This window comes from Calonectris borealis, chromosome 12 (genome assembly GCF_964195595.1).
Source record: "Calonectris borealis chromosome 12, bCalBor7.hap1.2, whole genome shotgun sequence".
NCBI classification, from domain to species: Eukaryota; Metazoa; Chordata; class Aves; order Procellariiformes; family Procellariidae; genus Calonectris; species Calonectris borealis.
The window spans coordinates 21,325,752-21,341,904 of record NC_134323.1 but is presented as its reverse complement, the minus strand read 5'-3'; the positions used below and the strand labels follow the sequence as shown (position 1 = coordinate 21,341,904).

General features: G+C 37.5%; 1 protein-coding gene and 1 long non-coding RNA gene across 10 annotated transcripts in view; one reads left to right on the top strand and one right to left on the bottom strand.

Moving 5' to 3' along the window:
* BANP (BTG3 associated nuclear protein) overlaps positions 1–16,153 on the bottom strand; it is a 157,502-nt gene that overhangs the window by 33,828 nt on the left and 107,521 nt on the right. The window lies entirely within an intron of this gene.
* Positions 1,033–11,447, top strand: LOC142087389 (uncharacterized). Its single transcript, XR_012675440.1, has 3 exons — positions 1,033–1,121; positions 9,370–9,631; positions 11,383–11,447. It is a non-coding gene; the product is annotated as an uncharacterized LOC142087389 (long non-coding RNA).

The following is a 16,153-nucleotide window of genomic DNA, read 5'->3' as shown; positions in this document are numbered from 1 at the left end:
AGTGAAAATATTTCCAATACTCAGGTTTTTTTATATGGCATATGTATATATATGCATGCATACATACATATTTCACTAGCTTGGCCAATCAGGGAAAGGGATTCAATATGCTTTTAATTTCTCTTTTTTTTAAAAAAAAACAAAAAAAAAAATTTAAGTCCTCATGTTGTCAGACATGCACATTTTGCCAATTTGAACCAATTTCTACCTCCTCCCAAAACCCAGGGGGCACTTCACACATATTTCATTCCTGGACTCTGAATCCTGAGAGGACATACGAGGGACTGTAAAAGGCTTTTCACAGAATATTTGGGAATGCTTCAACTTTCAACTGATAAGGCAGAAAGAACGCAGCCAGGAGCGTGACTGCAGGATTTTGTCAACTGCAGAGGAAAACAGAAAAAGGTAATCCACTTCTAATCTCATCTAAATAAGATTAGTGTTGCTGCAAGCACAGTACAAAAGTTTCAATGAAATACAACAGAGTAATACGTATCTTAGTAAAATACAACCCTGAGCTGATGTGTCACACAATGACAAGCAGTAACTAAAAGCTGGATTCAACTATTAACAACTATTAAGCCTACAAAGCAGAAAATACCAAGCAACTAAAATAATGAGACTTTTTGTAGCTGGAGCTGAAAACTTCAAGGTCTGATCCAGGTCTTGTCAAATCAATGGCAAAATTCCCAATAGCTTGAAATGGAATAGCATGAAACAAAAGCATGAAGAGCATAAATAACAAATATTCACTCAGAAAAAACAATTCAGCTGAGAATATGAGTAACAGACACATGAGCTGGGACACTTGAGATAAGCTGGGGAAACCCAAGATGCCCTCCCCAGAAGTTGTGGTAGCATGATGTAACCTCTAGAATTAAGGTAAACACAGAAAGTTGTATCCTGTCCAAGGCCAGAATAGCTTTTTCTGAAAGCGCGTAACTATATACTTCTCCCTTAATACCTCCACTCTGCCTCCCGGTTCCTCATCTTTAAACAACATTACTGGGAAAGCTGTAGCCACAGATGAGTTAAGATAAAATATATACATACAAGCGCACGCACACACAAAATCTTGGATCTTTCCTATTTCAACTGCAGTGTGACATGTCCTGCAAATAGTGAGTATATACTGAATATTTTTTGTTGCTCTTACATTGACTAAGCAGATTAAAAAAATTGCATGGCACTTCTGATCAGTTGGCGTTATACAGTCATGGCTCAAAAAAGCCTACTCTTACCACACAGAGTAGACTGTCCTGTTACATGTAAAAGTAAACATTTAAGAGTGTCTATCTAAAACAGGACGTAGAAAAAAAAAATTAAGTGGATAAGCTAAACTACATTAAATCCCTCAGCACTCTCATTCATAATTCAAGTGACTTTCATTAAATTCAATCTAATTAGACTCAAAAGTGAATTAAGATATATGAATTAAATCCACTTGAATTTTGTAAAATAATGTCCACACGGAGGCTTATTATGGTTTAAAATAATCCACTAAATGTGTATCTTTGGTTAATTTAGATAAGCTTTTTGAAGTATTCTTGTACAGAGAAGTCCAAAAGAACACAGGTTTTCTCTAAAGGATGAGTTCAGTAGAATTATCAAAGGTATTCTCATACAAGAATCTACAATTTTTGGATTATGCTTTTAAAATGTAATATACAAATTAATCTGTTCACATTTTTAATGCAGATTGGTGCACACAACAACCACTTGCTATAGCTTTGTGCTTACTGCTGGCAATGTTTATCAAATATTTGTTGCAGGCACCCCTGGATGTAACATCCATCCAAGCAGTCCTCATTGAATGCAATTAATTTCACACTTGCCCCGTTATTGCTTAGTCTTCCAAGTCAGCAAAGGAGTGCCAATGTTCATAAAAATTACATGGGAAATGCACTTTTTTTTTTGGTAATAAATCTGACCTTCTAGAACATCATCTTAAAGATTGTTATAATCAATGTCCACAACAGACATTCTTCTCTCTAATGCAATTCTATTTCCCTTTCTATTAGAAAGCTTTCTTTACTGTACATAATAACCCCATGTCCATTGGCTGTAATGCTCTACTTTCACTGTCCCCCTGTGAGATTGCCATAGAAAAGGACTCCCTCCCATCACCAGCCTTTTGTAATAATGCCTGGACCATGTTATGCTTTGATATTTTGGAGGCCAGCCAGTCCCAGCTATAACTCTATTAGTATTGTATATTACCTCCATCCAAACAAATCTCTTTGGGTATTCCCCTCACTCCGGGAGGCAAATGTTCCTGGAATGTGGGAACTGATGCCAAAAACAAGTCCAGGTCTGGAGTGAGAACCAGCACCCTCTGCTTTATGAGAAACAGATTGAAAAAGCTCCTGAGATCATACTGCAGGTGTATGGTCCCCAGAACCTGCAGGGGACATACTGCTTTCTTCCTCCATCTTTCGCACCTCCAACATGTGAGGTTCAATAAAAGAGAGAAGGGAAAGCCCCAGGGCATTCTGGAAAGATTAACATTCAAATGATAACTTACAATCTTGATGTTACCCTTTAATTACTGCAGAGTTTGGCCACATCCTGCATCGTTACTAAGCCACAAATAAACAGCCCACTGTTCTGTAAATCATCAGATGACAGGAGTGCACAAATTCTTACTTACATGACAATATACAGTAATACAACACTAGCACATGGATCATAAATCTATTTAATTCCTACCATCTAAAGCACAATGCAGCCTTTCATGTGTTAAAAGCAAAGAAAACCAAGAGCACTTACATCTCATGTATAAGCGTAACCTATATGTGCCTTTTGTGAACGCTACTCGCATTTTCCATTTATCTACTTACAATCCCTTCTGAAATGCTGCCAAAGCAAAATCTAAAAAACCTCTCACTTACCTAGAAGCCTCCTGCAGTGAATATCCTAACATATCCATCAAGCACATCTACACATTTTCAACAGTCTGAGAAATTACTGAAAATTTAATTAATAGAGTCATTAAATGTTTAAGGTTTCCTTTTGTCTGAGGAAGTTGATGCCTGTCCCTGATGAAGAATTATTTTCAAGGAGATTCCTGGGCTCTGTTTCCAGTTTCAAATACTTGTAGCTAATGGCAGCAAGAAATAACTCCATGAAAAAATCTTCACAAGAAAAGCTTCATTCAAACACATTTCAATACACTGTTACACAGAAATTGGAACAAAATCTGCTACAATTTTTATGCATCAATCTACACAAATACACACCAATGAAAGTCACACGGGTAAAAAAAAAAGCAGCAAGTTATATTGCTGATACCTGCGCTTACTTTGATAGCTGTGTCTTAGGGATTTTCATTACATTTACAAAAAGGTAAAGCCAAGCCCCCCGAAGCACCGGACTGAGAGCCGAGGCTCTTGTTTACCTCTCTCTCTCGTGAGCCCTTGCACTGTAGCTGCGACAAGGTCACTTGCCTTTCCGGCCACATTCTCAAAATTGGACTTAACTTTCACCTTTTAAACGAAACTTTCAATGTTGTCACTAATAGTTTTTATGTGAGAGACATTAACATGATTTTAAATATTGAAGGATTATGAGTGCAAAAGCGATGAGAAAAATTCCATGTCCAGTACTCAGAAAAAGGCAGGACAGACAAAGCACAATCGCCTGCTGAGATCGTTCTGAAAGAGGGGATTTGTCCTGCTCTTGCTGTCCTGGGCCTCTTTTGGCCACGCTTCACCTTTGCCAGACTTGCAACTGATCTACAGTTGTTTTTGAGACTTTACTAGGGTGTTTCTTGGAACTAGTAAACACCAAACCCATTTTTCTTGACTCATTATGGCTTAAATTTTATTTTCCACTAATTCTGGTAGGGATGGGTTTCCCATAAGGGATTAATTCTCTGTGCTACCTAGGCTCTCCAAGATTTCTGTTTCTGTTTTAGCATGCAAGACAAGAACACTTTTGCCTGAAAGGAACACTGTCATTACAAGAGAAATAACAAATTACCCTATATATTGAGTTGGTATTTTCTGCTTTGTACGGCAAACTATTACTGATAGTCAAATACTTCTGGAATTTGCTACACAAAATGTTTTTGCTATAGGATTTTTTCCACGCATACAAAATAAAAAGTTGAACATTTGCATTTCTCCTAATCTTTTGTTATCTGAGTTTTCGAAAGACTCACTTCATGGAAAAGATGGAAGTTCTTAGAATTTCTTTTTTTTTTTTGTTAAACAAATTTTAAAGAACACAAGGTTAAAGTTGAAAGATGCCACTGCTATTGTTGGCTGGCTGTTTGCGAGTTGTCTGAAAATATATATGGAGAAGTCTCTCTGTAAAAATGGCCTTTCATTTGGATAACTGTAATAAGGATTTGCTTGGCAAGTGTTTTCACAGGAAAAGGCTTTGCATACGTGATTTTTTCCATAAAAAGACATAAACTTAAACCAGAGATAACAGTATACAAGTCTTTACCTAGAAAAAATAGTCAACAATTGTAAAAACAGAAAATTAAAAAAAAATTATGCCACAAATAAACTAAAAAGGGCTCCTATGTAGCCCTTTTTAACAAGTACCTTTGAGGAGATACTTGGATTCAAGCTTCTTCAAAGCCTGAACCCAGAGACTTTGGTGACTCTGGATATGGTCCAGAGCTCATCTTTTCATTTAATGCCAAGTTTTGAACTGTCAATTCAGTAGAGCAAACACACAACGCCAAAAAAATTCTTTAGCAGTTCTTTAGCACCCTGCTACTGTTATTTTGCCCTTCTAAATCCAGCTGCAACCAAAGAATCTCAAAACCCCTGCAGACATTAGTTAATTAGGCCTTAAAATTTGGACACAAAACCACTACATTTTTGGATGAGTTTTCATTGCATTTCTGCAGTGATGTTTCAGGCAAACAGTGATTTAATTGCTAAGTAACTTCATTTGAGTTGAAATTGTCTTGTGTTGAAAATGCCAAATTTTAAAAGAGAAAGACTCACAGGATGGGGCTTCAGCCAAAGGGAACCTTTTACTCCCCAAATCTTACCCTCTCGTCAGAGCTCAAGTACAACTTGAGGGGTTTAGCAAGTAGAGAAATGACCCAAGTGTTTTTCTTAAGGAAACAAGGATGGGTTAAAGATATGGTCTGAACCCTCTTGGTATCCTCTTCTCCCACCTCCAAGACCATGCACATACAGCACGGACACCCGCTCGTGCACACAGACCAGATGCTCAGGAATGCATACACAGCAAGATTTAAAAGCGGGATTGCTAGGGGAAAGCCCAGGAGTACTGCCTGTGTTCGAGACAAGAATCCCTCCCTCAGAGCGGTCTAGTTAGAGCCCCCAGCAATCGCCGATCGAATTCTTGCATTAGGAAAAAAAAAAACCCTACTAGCATTTGCAGTATGTACAGTATCACAGTGCAAAAGCAAGGGCTCACAGGGACAACGGGAGGGAGAAGCAACAGCATGCTAGTGCTCTATAGCCCCACCAGATGAAAATAGTCCTGCACCTGAAAGGATGTCTTGTGCAAAGGCTAGAGACATACATTTTATTTTTTTTAGCAGGGTTATTAATTTGAACTAGCAATACAAAGTATTTTGAAGGAATTCAGTCCTAGTTCTGTATCAACAAACCCTCCGGGTTCATCTGTGGCTCAAGAAACTGAATTTTGCTTCAGTTCTATGTTTTATATAAACTGGATTAGGCAAATAGTGTCTATATTTTTTTATTCCTGTTCTAGTAAGAGTACAGGAATAATTACAGACACAAGCAGAACTTGGGTCTCCTTACTTTGAATTGTATGTCTTCAGTTCTTAGCTTGTACAGATTAATTGCATGCATTACTATCCACACACAATTGAAAATGTGTTGATAACCTATTTCTATCGGCAGAGAGATAAATGACACTTAGAAAACCAATTCTCCTTCCTCCTCCAAACCTCGCAGTTAGCGCTACGAAAATACACAATAGAATAAGCATCTCCTCATTTAAAACAATGACTTCTTTTTCTTTTCTTGTGTATGTGAATATAGGACGAGGGCAGTTTACAGTCTGAGCTCTCTTTCATTCAAAATCTATCCCCAGTTTGTAAATGCAAGTTTGACTATCCACAGGCTTGCTCACAAGCTCATTATTGTACTGTCTGCCTGAGGTCTGCGGTAACACATTTAGCATAAAATGAAGATCTGAGCACAAAGCTGCTATGCGCTGTTGGTAAATTAAGTTGCGGCACAAAACATTACTACCAAATCTACAGAGACCTTGGGTGTCTGCTTGAAAACACACAGCTTTACCTTCTGCGTCCTGCCCGAGGCAGCTGGATGTTGAGTGTTTCTTGTTTAAGAGCATTTAATACAATTTAGAAAGACTGAACTATCTAAGCAGATGTATCTAATTCCCCTCAAGTGATTTTACAAAATGAATTTAATTCCTCATGAGTGTTTTGAATGACTTTCCCCCTCAAAAAAAGAGAAATGCCAGAAATCTAGAACTTACACACAACTTAGCAATAACAGACCCTATCTGTAAACATCTCAAAAAGTTGTTTCAGCTGTAGTCATATTTACTAGTGAAAAAGAGAGTATGTTAAAGTAGTTCACAATACTTTTACTCAAAATATACTGCTTACAGAATGCTTTTCTTCTCAAATGTGCCTTAATAACAGTATAAATACAACTTCTGTGGAGAATGGTAGCTAGTCAGCTTACCTGTGAAAGGGCAAATCTTTAGCCCAGAACTCTGTATCAATTTCCTAATATTAGGAGAAGCACTACAGGATTTTTAAATTGTCAGGAAATTTTTTTTAACCTTAACATTCAGAAACCTTAACATTCAGAAAGGTGGATGACAGTGCAATGTGCACTTCCTGGGAGGTGACGAACCATTCTGATGACAATAGGATAATGTATAGCAGAAACTTCTGCAAGAGAATCCAAACCAACTTAGCAATGCACAAAAGCAGCATAGCGGCAGGTGAAATTCATCCCCAACAAATGCAAGTTAATGCCACATATTCTTAGAATTAACTATGTACATTCACAAAAAAAGAAACCTAGTTAAACAGAGTTTGTAATGTCAAGTTAAACAGATGTGAAAAGCACGGGAAACAAGGAAATTAAAAATTTCATGTCATTTCGTAAAATAGTATTCAGCGCTATGCCTTTAAGTATGCATTCAATTTTAGCTTCTCAATCTTAGAAACAAACCAGAAAAAAAATAGAGAAAGTGGTCCAGAGAAAAGTAGTTAAATACATCAGAGACCTAAAAGTTCTTTCATGTGGAAGAGGGGTTGGAAAGTTTAAGGATTACTAAGACAAATAGGCACAATAGGGCTGTATTTGCTGCAGTGTGGCACTGAATAGAAGTATCTCCTTACACTGTACTGGTTTAGTTCAGTGTCATGAGATGCTCTTCATCTTTGTTTTTTTGCAGCATATTAAGTAGTTTCCAAATGCAAATCGAGAGTTATTTCAGCTCTTGTGGCACACTTGTTTTACATATCCGGTAACATCAGTTCCAGTTATCAAAGATTAACTTCAACCGTGCAGAGTCGCACGATGCACACTTAAGCACATCTCTTGCGCTCTTTAGCTGATGCTACTACACTGACGTGTTGCTGAAGTCCTCTCGCTACGCAAACAGCCCCAGAAACGGCTGCTGTAACACCTAAGCACAGCAGGGTGAGCTGAGGATAAAGAGGACAAGAGTGCTAAGGGGAAAAAAGTTGTTTGGATAAAAACAGTGGAATATTCTTTAAATGAAGCCTTATTTGAAATGAATAGAAAAGGCTTCCAAAACAGTCAACTACTTTTCCTCATTGCTGTTGCAAATTAAGAAAAATTCCAAACTGAATTTGAGCAGCAGGAAGATTTTTTTTGAAATGAAAGACTTAATCATAGACTTGAAAAGCACATCTAAGTGCTGTAACTTAAAGTTATATTTATATGTGACAAAACTAGTGAAACTGATAGTACAGAGCATGGCATATCTTTAGCAAACGGATGTATGATGACAGCCGAAGTGACTAACAACAGTATTTATTAGCTTTGGTCAATACTGAAACTTTATTAAAAACTGCTAACATAGATTTCACAGCCTGCCAGCTGAATTTACTGCGCCCTCAATGAAAAACAATTGGGAAAACTAAAAGACTAAAAGACAATTACTAGATAGTAGAAAAGTATGTAAATTCTTACCAATTTCATGCTCTTCGCTATCTCAGGGTGTGATGCAGAATCTAAACTAAGTGTCAGGAAGAATTCCTCACTCTAAAATGGCTCATCTTTAACATTCCTCCTGAAATGTGAGCACTCTCTTTACAGCAATTCACTATCTGCTAGCTAAAATTTTCAGGATGTTCATTCCAAATACATATTTCTTACTACTTTGCTGAACAGAGTTTAACATTGTCAACTGAAATAAAGCAGACACAGCTGGAAATGCAGCTCAAATAAAACAAAGACATTATATACTCAAACTTTGAGCATGCAAAGTTCTTATTAAGTTAATAGGGCTCTCCTTGCCAAACAGGTATAGGAGAAAATGTTATTTTCTAATCACTCTCTAAAATAGAAAAAGTTTAGAAAACTTTTATCTTTAAGTTTAATAAAAAATACCCTTATCTCATTCTTCCTATATATTATGAATTTTTACACAAACATCCAAATAATACTTTTTCAAAACCCCATAACCTGCGTATTCTACGAACATCAACATCAGATAAGATCACCAAGGCAGTCTATGAAAAAAAATTCCCCCTCTATCACTAAAATCAGCAGAAAATAATAAAAAACATTTTTTTTTATACATCTGTCTGACATGAAGAAAATAAAATTTCTTTTTTAAAATCCTTCAGCCTAGACATAGCAGTAAAAACAGTGGTAGTAAATTAGAGAGTATTTTTATGTAAGCCTATGTATTTTACCAATACAGTAAAATCCTACCTCCACCCATATGGGTTTAAAAATTTTTATACAGGATATTAATAAATAGTAAAATACTAACAGGAAGCGTATATTCAGTAGGGTATTTTTGCAATATTTCCTTTAATCCATTATCTTCTGGCTAGTTTTTGGATCATTCTTCAAAATAAAAAATGTATGTTACCAATGAAGAATGTTGGCCAGGGAATAAATTACTTAAGGGATCAGAAAAACATTTGTTATTCTACTATTTCTTCACAAAAAAAAAAGCATTCAACCTGTTCTCTTCTTTGGCAGGAATGTGTTAAAGCTTTGCAAAAACCAGCTTTAATAAAGGTATTACCAAGTGTTCCCTTTTTCCACTCAGGCTGTAGGATATTTCTTCCCCAATGGGATGGATAGTTAACATGCAAAACCAAACTTTTTCTTAGATTTTGTATTTAATTATGCACTAAACACCAGTGATATCTTTTGCCAGGATACTTCTGAAACACAAGACTTTTCCCTGCAATAGGGGAGCTTCAACGTATTGCACCTTACACACACCTGACTAACACTGCACATGAGACCTACGTGCAGGGTTTACTGCTTCACATGCACCGCTGGGGAGAGGCAGAGAGCACCGGTCGGTGCAGAGTTTCATCACCCCCCAAATCTCCAGGCAGGCCAGCTTCTGAAGAGCACAGGCTATGGAATATGCACACCAGCAATGTATCCCAAATTAGCCCAATTATTGCAAGGTAAGTAAGTTCGTTCTCTGCAGTAATGGTGCAAGTGCTGTCAACAATAGTGACATTTGGACTTCAGTTCTTGGAATTTAAAAAAAAAAAAAAATCAATCCTAGCTCTAATTTACTGAATACAGCCTTACTCGTGTTGAGTTGGATGAGCTTTTCAGCAATGCAGATGCTTTGAGAAGCCCATTGTTAATTAAGAGATTACTTTAGAAAGTCACTAAACGATTTCACCAGACCATGAACAGCCTTGCCAACAAGAGTCACCTAAAGGCCTTCTAGGTTACAAACCACAGCGGGGCAGCTCTAGGGCTGGACACCTCAGCCAGGAGGTTCACGGCGCTTATTTTTTGCTGGAAAAGCTTGACGCAAGCAGCCGGACTGACCGCGATGTGACCGCCACAGCGAACACATATAGGCCAATGTGCAAATTGACCTAACAACAGCAGCAAAACAGCTCCTCCCCATCATCAGGGAATAATTTGCCTATGAAGAAAATGAGCTGCTTGCAAGTCTGCTACATATCTTAACAAAGGGCTTGGCCATTATTGACCTCAAACCACTAGCACAAAATCATATGCTTATTACCTAATTAATCTAGTCTTCTGGGCTTGAAGTTAGTGTAATCAACTTATTCACGAGAAGAGCTGCAAGGACTGAGTCCCTCAATTAAAGTCAAGAGAACAAACATGAGCTATCCATACTTTGTTCCTACAGAACATCTTGGAACTCTGACAGCTCTGGGATGTGCAGAGCAGCTCCTGCTTCCTCCAACTCATTAGGGAAAAAAAGAGAGAAGGTAAAAATATCTGAATATTTCTTTATCTGTACAGCTGCATGTTCTGAACCTTGAGCTTGTACTGGGACAGTCACCAAGTACAAGCTGCTGAGGGCTGCTAGCAGTCTTGGAACAGACACTGTCACTGACTTGCTCTCATGTTTTACAATCCAGCTTCGTCGTTACAACTGTTACTAAGATCCAAGGCCAACACAATCCCAAGTGGCAGAATACACTAAAAGCATAGCTTGTATCCAAGTGTCTCTCTTGGGGTGAAATTGTTTTTGCCTTGAAAAACAACAGAGAAGAAACCCAAGGACCCAAGCAATGATCTAAACATTATCCGAAGACATTCACCAATGAAGAGGCAGGTAACAGCAAACACATTATAACCATTGGTAGTAACAAATGATGCTGACAGCAGGATTGATCGGGAAACTTTTCCAAAGATGTTGAGATTTCAGGGCTTTCAGCAACCTTGGCCAACCAGGTTTGCACAGTATAAACCCGTAGCTTCTGTAAGCCTGTTGCAAATTCTTTGTTGCTTTATTCTGCCCTACCATCATTATATGGTCAAGGATGACTCATTAGAGTAGAGCACCACTGCTGCTCTTGAACTGGCAAGGGATGGATAAAAGCATGGGAGAAAGCAGATGGGTTTTGCAGTCTTCTACGCATCAGTTTCCTGACTCAACGTTTTGCTGCTATCTTACTGCAGCCCTGCCAATATTTAATAAGAGGAAGAAGACTATGTGGGTGGAAGGAAAAGCAAAGCTACCTCTTGAGTATGCTTAGTCCTTTATGTCATTGAAAAGCGTTTCCTTGTTTAACACTGAAGGACTGCGTGAAGGCAAGCCACCTAAGAGTTCTTGGGTTTCTCAGAGTCTTTTGAGGATGTGCTTGGCATCTGGGTTTGAAGTTAGCATCATCAACTTGTTCAAGAGAGAGATTTTTGCTAGTCTACCACCTTTTCGCTGCAGGTTTATCAAGTGAAATATCTGCAGATACAGCCCTTCCTGGGATACAAGGCTCTCTCCAGATGAGTAGAGGTACTCACAGCCTTTTATCTATCGCTTGGCTTTTTCACGTTCAAAGCGGTAATCTGAATCCATAAGACAACAGGGAAGCTGTTGTGCGCACAAGGAATTTTTTTTCCTGGGTTTAAAAGAATCTTAGAAGTTGTCAGTGACAACTCAAAAACCTAATTTCATTGCCCTGATGCATAAAAGTACTTAAATCAAAAAGTGATGCAAACTGCAGAAAAATCTCAGTATGCTGTATCTTTATATGAGGGGTGAAAAGAAGCAGACATTGCCCTTTAAGCCCTCAGCGTGAGGCACATGAAATGACAGAACTGATACAAAATACAACTCCCAGTTTGGGAGTATGAGGTATATGAATGACCACAGAGGAACGTACATATGGATGGATTTCCATGACATTGAGAACAACATGTTTTACAAGGGAAATGAAAAACAAAACTGTTGTACATCAGCATAAGCCAAATTAAGGAGATATTTCAGTTCCAAGTCTGGGCACAAAATAAGATGGACTAAATATTTTTCAGAAACTAAAAGAAGACTGTTTATTTCTTTTCTAGCACCATCAACCGCATTCTTTTCCATATAAATTAAGTCCAAATTTTACAAGAAAAACATTCAGAAAATATTTGTTAAAGTAAATCATCTAGAATTATTTGTGATCCGAATTTAAGCATAGAAAGTTACTCATTTATAAAAAGCAACTCTTCTAGAACCCTAAAAATTCTTTTTTCTTTTTTTTTTTCTTTTAGTATTTTTCAAAAAACATATCTGGTACAGCCGGCATGCAACCAAGTCCGTAAGAGTGACTAATCGAGAGACAGGGGCACAAGGATGGGAGCTGGAATGTGCTTGGGTCATATGAACTTTCTAACCCCAATCTGGATGTCTAAGGTTTGCTGACTTTGTTTGGTCTATCTCACCGGATGCTTTCCTTGGCACTGATACAGGTGAGGGCTTTTGCAGTCGACTAGAACAGTCTTCAACTGTAAAATTCTGAGCAGTCATTTTGATGTTAAAGAGAAGAGCTCTGACTGAAGCTTTGGCTGGGATATTAAATTCTAAATCATAAGAACCTAATAAAAGACAAAAATAGTCTTATAAATATTTATAATTTATTCTTATTATGTTTTATTTATTACTGCAGAAAGTATGAACCATGGAAAATTACACTGAAGCCATCAAGCTTAGCATATTATATGTGAAAGGCCATTTTTTACATTCTGGAAACAGATAAACAGAAAGGCTTCTAAATAAATCCTTTAAAGCTCCTAATCCAAGACAAACATGATGATTATGATTGTAGAATGCTCCTGCAGAGCGTTTGTCGGGTACTTTAATTGTTTCATGTGGTAGAAATAACCCCTCTACTGATAGGACAGCAGCCGTAGTTAAAAGCTAGAGCACATCTGGTTATTTTACACATACTAAAAATGGCTTCTTGTTCAGACATGCAATGACCACTAAAAAAAAAAATTGTGAAACCAACTATTTTTCCTGTTAAAATATTTTGACAATATTCATGCTGGAACTCCTGAGCTGTGCCATTGCTTTTTACAGTGGAAGTAATGGTTTTTATTGGCCCAAGATGCTACTACACCCCGTAGAATGATGGGGCTTGCTGGGTCTCCTTCTCTGCCAGCAGCTCTAGTGAGAATTTGAAGTTGCTGTGAGCTGCATTTAGTGCAAAGGCTGTAACTGACAATTGAGGTGTCAGAACTAGAATATCAGGATGTTGTTCTCATCACTATGTATTATTTTAATGTAGAAACTAAATTTAAATACATGCAAGAAAATTATTTGCCACTTGGTCTTAAGTCTCACACAACAGATCTACTTCCTCTAAATTTACAGTGAAATTTGAATTGTGGCCAAATTTTGCCCTCTGACGCCTGCTTGCATGATAACTAATAACTGGTTTAGGCTCTTCTTTTTGAACAAGAGAGAGAAATTTGGATCATGATGCTGTGTGGTGAAATACCCTTTTGATTTTAGTCAAAATAAGAGACTTCTGTTTATTCTGCTACCTGGAGTTCTTTGCCTACAGGCAGCATTATCATCCAAAAATTAAGTTGACTTTGAAGCTGTTGCAATAAAACATAAATGGCCAGCAAATGAAACAACAATGAAAAAATGGTAAGGGAGAAAACAATGAGCTCAGACTTATCCTCTTACTTCCATGTATTTAACCTACATACTTCAGGAAGGAAGAGGCTGGATAACAAATCGATTGCTTTTTTTTGTGAATCACCTTCATTCTGAACTTTTTGATCTTAGCCTTCTCGTAACCTTGAATCCAATAATGATAAAATTCCAGAGATCTTATGGAGACCACAAGGGCACTTAACTGAAGTGTACTGTTACAGATATGACATTTAGAATCAGGCCTGAAGCTGGCTGGACAAATTCTCTAATATAATAAAAATAGCCTTTTCTTTCCCACATTTTACTATCTGTCTTTGTTTATTCAACCATTCAGCAAACCCAGCTGGATCACAGACATTGTCATCAAAGAAACACTCTAGGTCAGCCAGAAGTGGATGCCAATTGTCTAAAAATAAATAGAGGCTTTGTCACTGGAGTATAATTTTAAGGCCCCTGTAATGAATAATGGAATAGAAAAACTTTCCAAGCAAGTGGGATACACTGATTTCAAGCAGAAAGACTTCACAGTTAATCTGAAATTCACAGTTATTGTAAGCTCCAGATAACCTATTTTTTATTTTACTTCAATAAAAATGATACATAGAGGAGCTTATTAAAAGGTTTGGTATTGTTTTTTAATACTTAAAGAGCTGCAGAATACCTTGGAAGACAGATGAGACTAGCATTTACCTATCACACAGACAAGAAAACTGAAACGATGTGGTGAACCAATTTCCTATGGGTCACCAAGTGGCAGAACTGGGATCAGATTTCACACTTTCTAGCTCTTATCCCTGATATAATGCACAATTTATTTCCTCTGAAAGCTAAGGGAAGAGACAAGATAAGAACACATAGCTTTATCAGTATAGCCTAATTGCTAAAGATCTTAAAGGAGCTTAAATAAGAAGCAGAGAACCTACAGAAGTCAAAGATGTTATAACAACTAGAGCCTGGCCCCGTAAACATATTAATTTACTTTAAAAAAAAATACTTATCTAAAAATAAATTCCTTCACAACAGTTTTTAAAAGCTACTTCCTCAATGGATAAATACAAAAGTTTTCCAGCTGACATTTATCCAAGTCTCATCAGCAAAGATGAGATTTTGTCTCAAGTGTCTGTCACTGAGGAGTAAAAGATCATGTGGAAACTCATTGTAAATCTGTAAATCAAACAGAATTTTTGCTCCATTTTCTTTGGTCTTCATTAATTCCTACAAAAAGCATTTTCCAACCTTTTCTACTCAGCTCAAGGTGCCCCAAAAATGGAATGGTGCAGGGAAGACACATTTAAGGTTTGTTTCTGCCAAGCTGCATTGTAACAGTGGTTTCTGTATTGGGCAACTTGAGATGCCAAACAAAATCACAATAAACGTGAGAGCTACATACCACGGGTAATGCCCACAATAATGGCATGAGTGACCATACTCAGAGTTGCACTTCCTTGGTGCAGACCAAGCTGGCATTGGATAATCTCGAGCTACCTTTTCACTACTGCATCAAAACCACGGGATAATCTCACGGAGTTAAAAAGTGGTGCTGGACACTTAGAAGATGATAAAAAACGCACTTAAGAAGTAGTGGCATTCAGATGAACAATTTCCTGATTATTAACTGTCAATCTGCCAATTCACCAAAGTCAGAAGTACCAAGGAAGCCCAGAGATTTGGGGTAGAGCAGCATCAGGGTCATTTACACCGAGTTAGAAATGTTAGCAATTCAAGTTTTTAGAAATGGACGGTTTTGCCCCCAATTCCTTCAAGCAGTTAAAATGAATCCCACCTACCAAAATGAATGCAAGTTCTATTAAGAACACAGCAATCATTTTTAAGACTACAATTTCAGAATCATTAAGCCAGATTCAAGGTACCTCTTTGTTATCTCCCTTTCACACACAACGGAGGGGGAACAGGAAGGGAAACTTTCGATCTCCAGCTATACAAAGAGTACAGGTTAATGTGAACCTCGCTCTGTGCTGGGACAGACTCCACGTTGTAAGGTTTCACATTTTGTACGTAAAGTTTTTGGACTGGCTCAGTTCTTATGACAATAAAATACTACATATTAAGAAACTTCATAATGCAGTAATAGCCTCACATTTTTCGTAAACTCTATTAGTGGCTGTACTCCTTCATACCAATAGTGAAGGTACTTCTAAAGTTACACTTCGCAATAGCAGGCTCAGGATTTGAGAAGTAGCAGTTTTGGCTTTCTGTTCAGCACTCAATAGATTATATGACATTAAGGAATGGACTACACCCCCAAGAACCATAAATCCAAGTCCTAAAACAACAAAGTATGTCAATATTTCTTTTAGGAGTGGGAGTCACTAAATTGATCTTCACTGAGCTGGTTATGTTTTTCACTTATTCAGTATTTTGAAATCATCAAGATAAAACGTCCAAAGAATGAGTAAGATTCAAGTGAATATAATCCATTGCTTCTTGTAAAACCAGGGAATTACTGAACACATCGCTGTACTTTTGGCATTGCCTCTATGAGATATAAGCTCTCTTATGCTTTTGTCATCTGATGTTGCTGTAAAATATATTAGAAATGATGTTA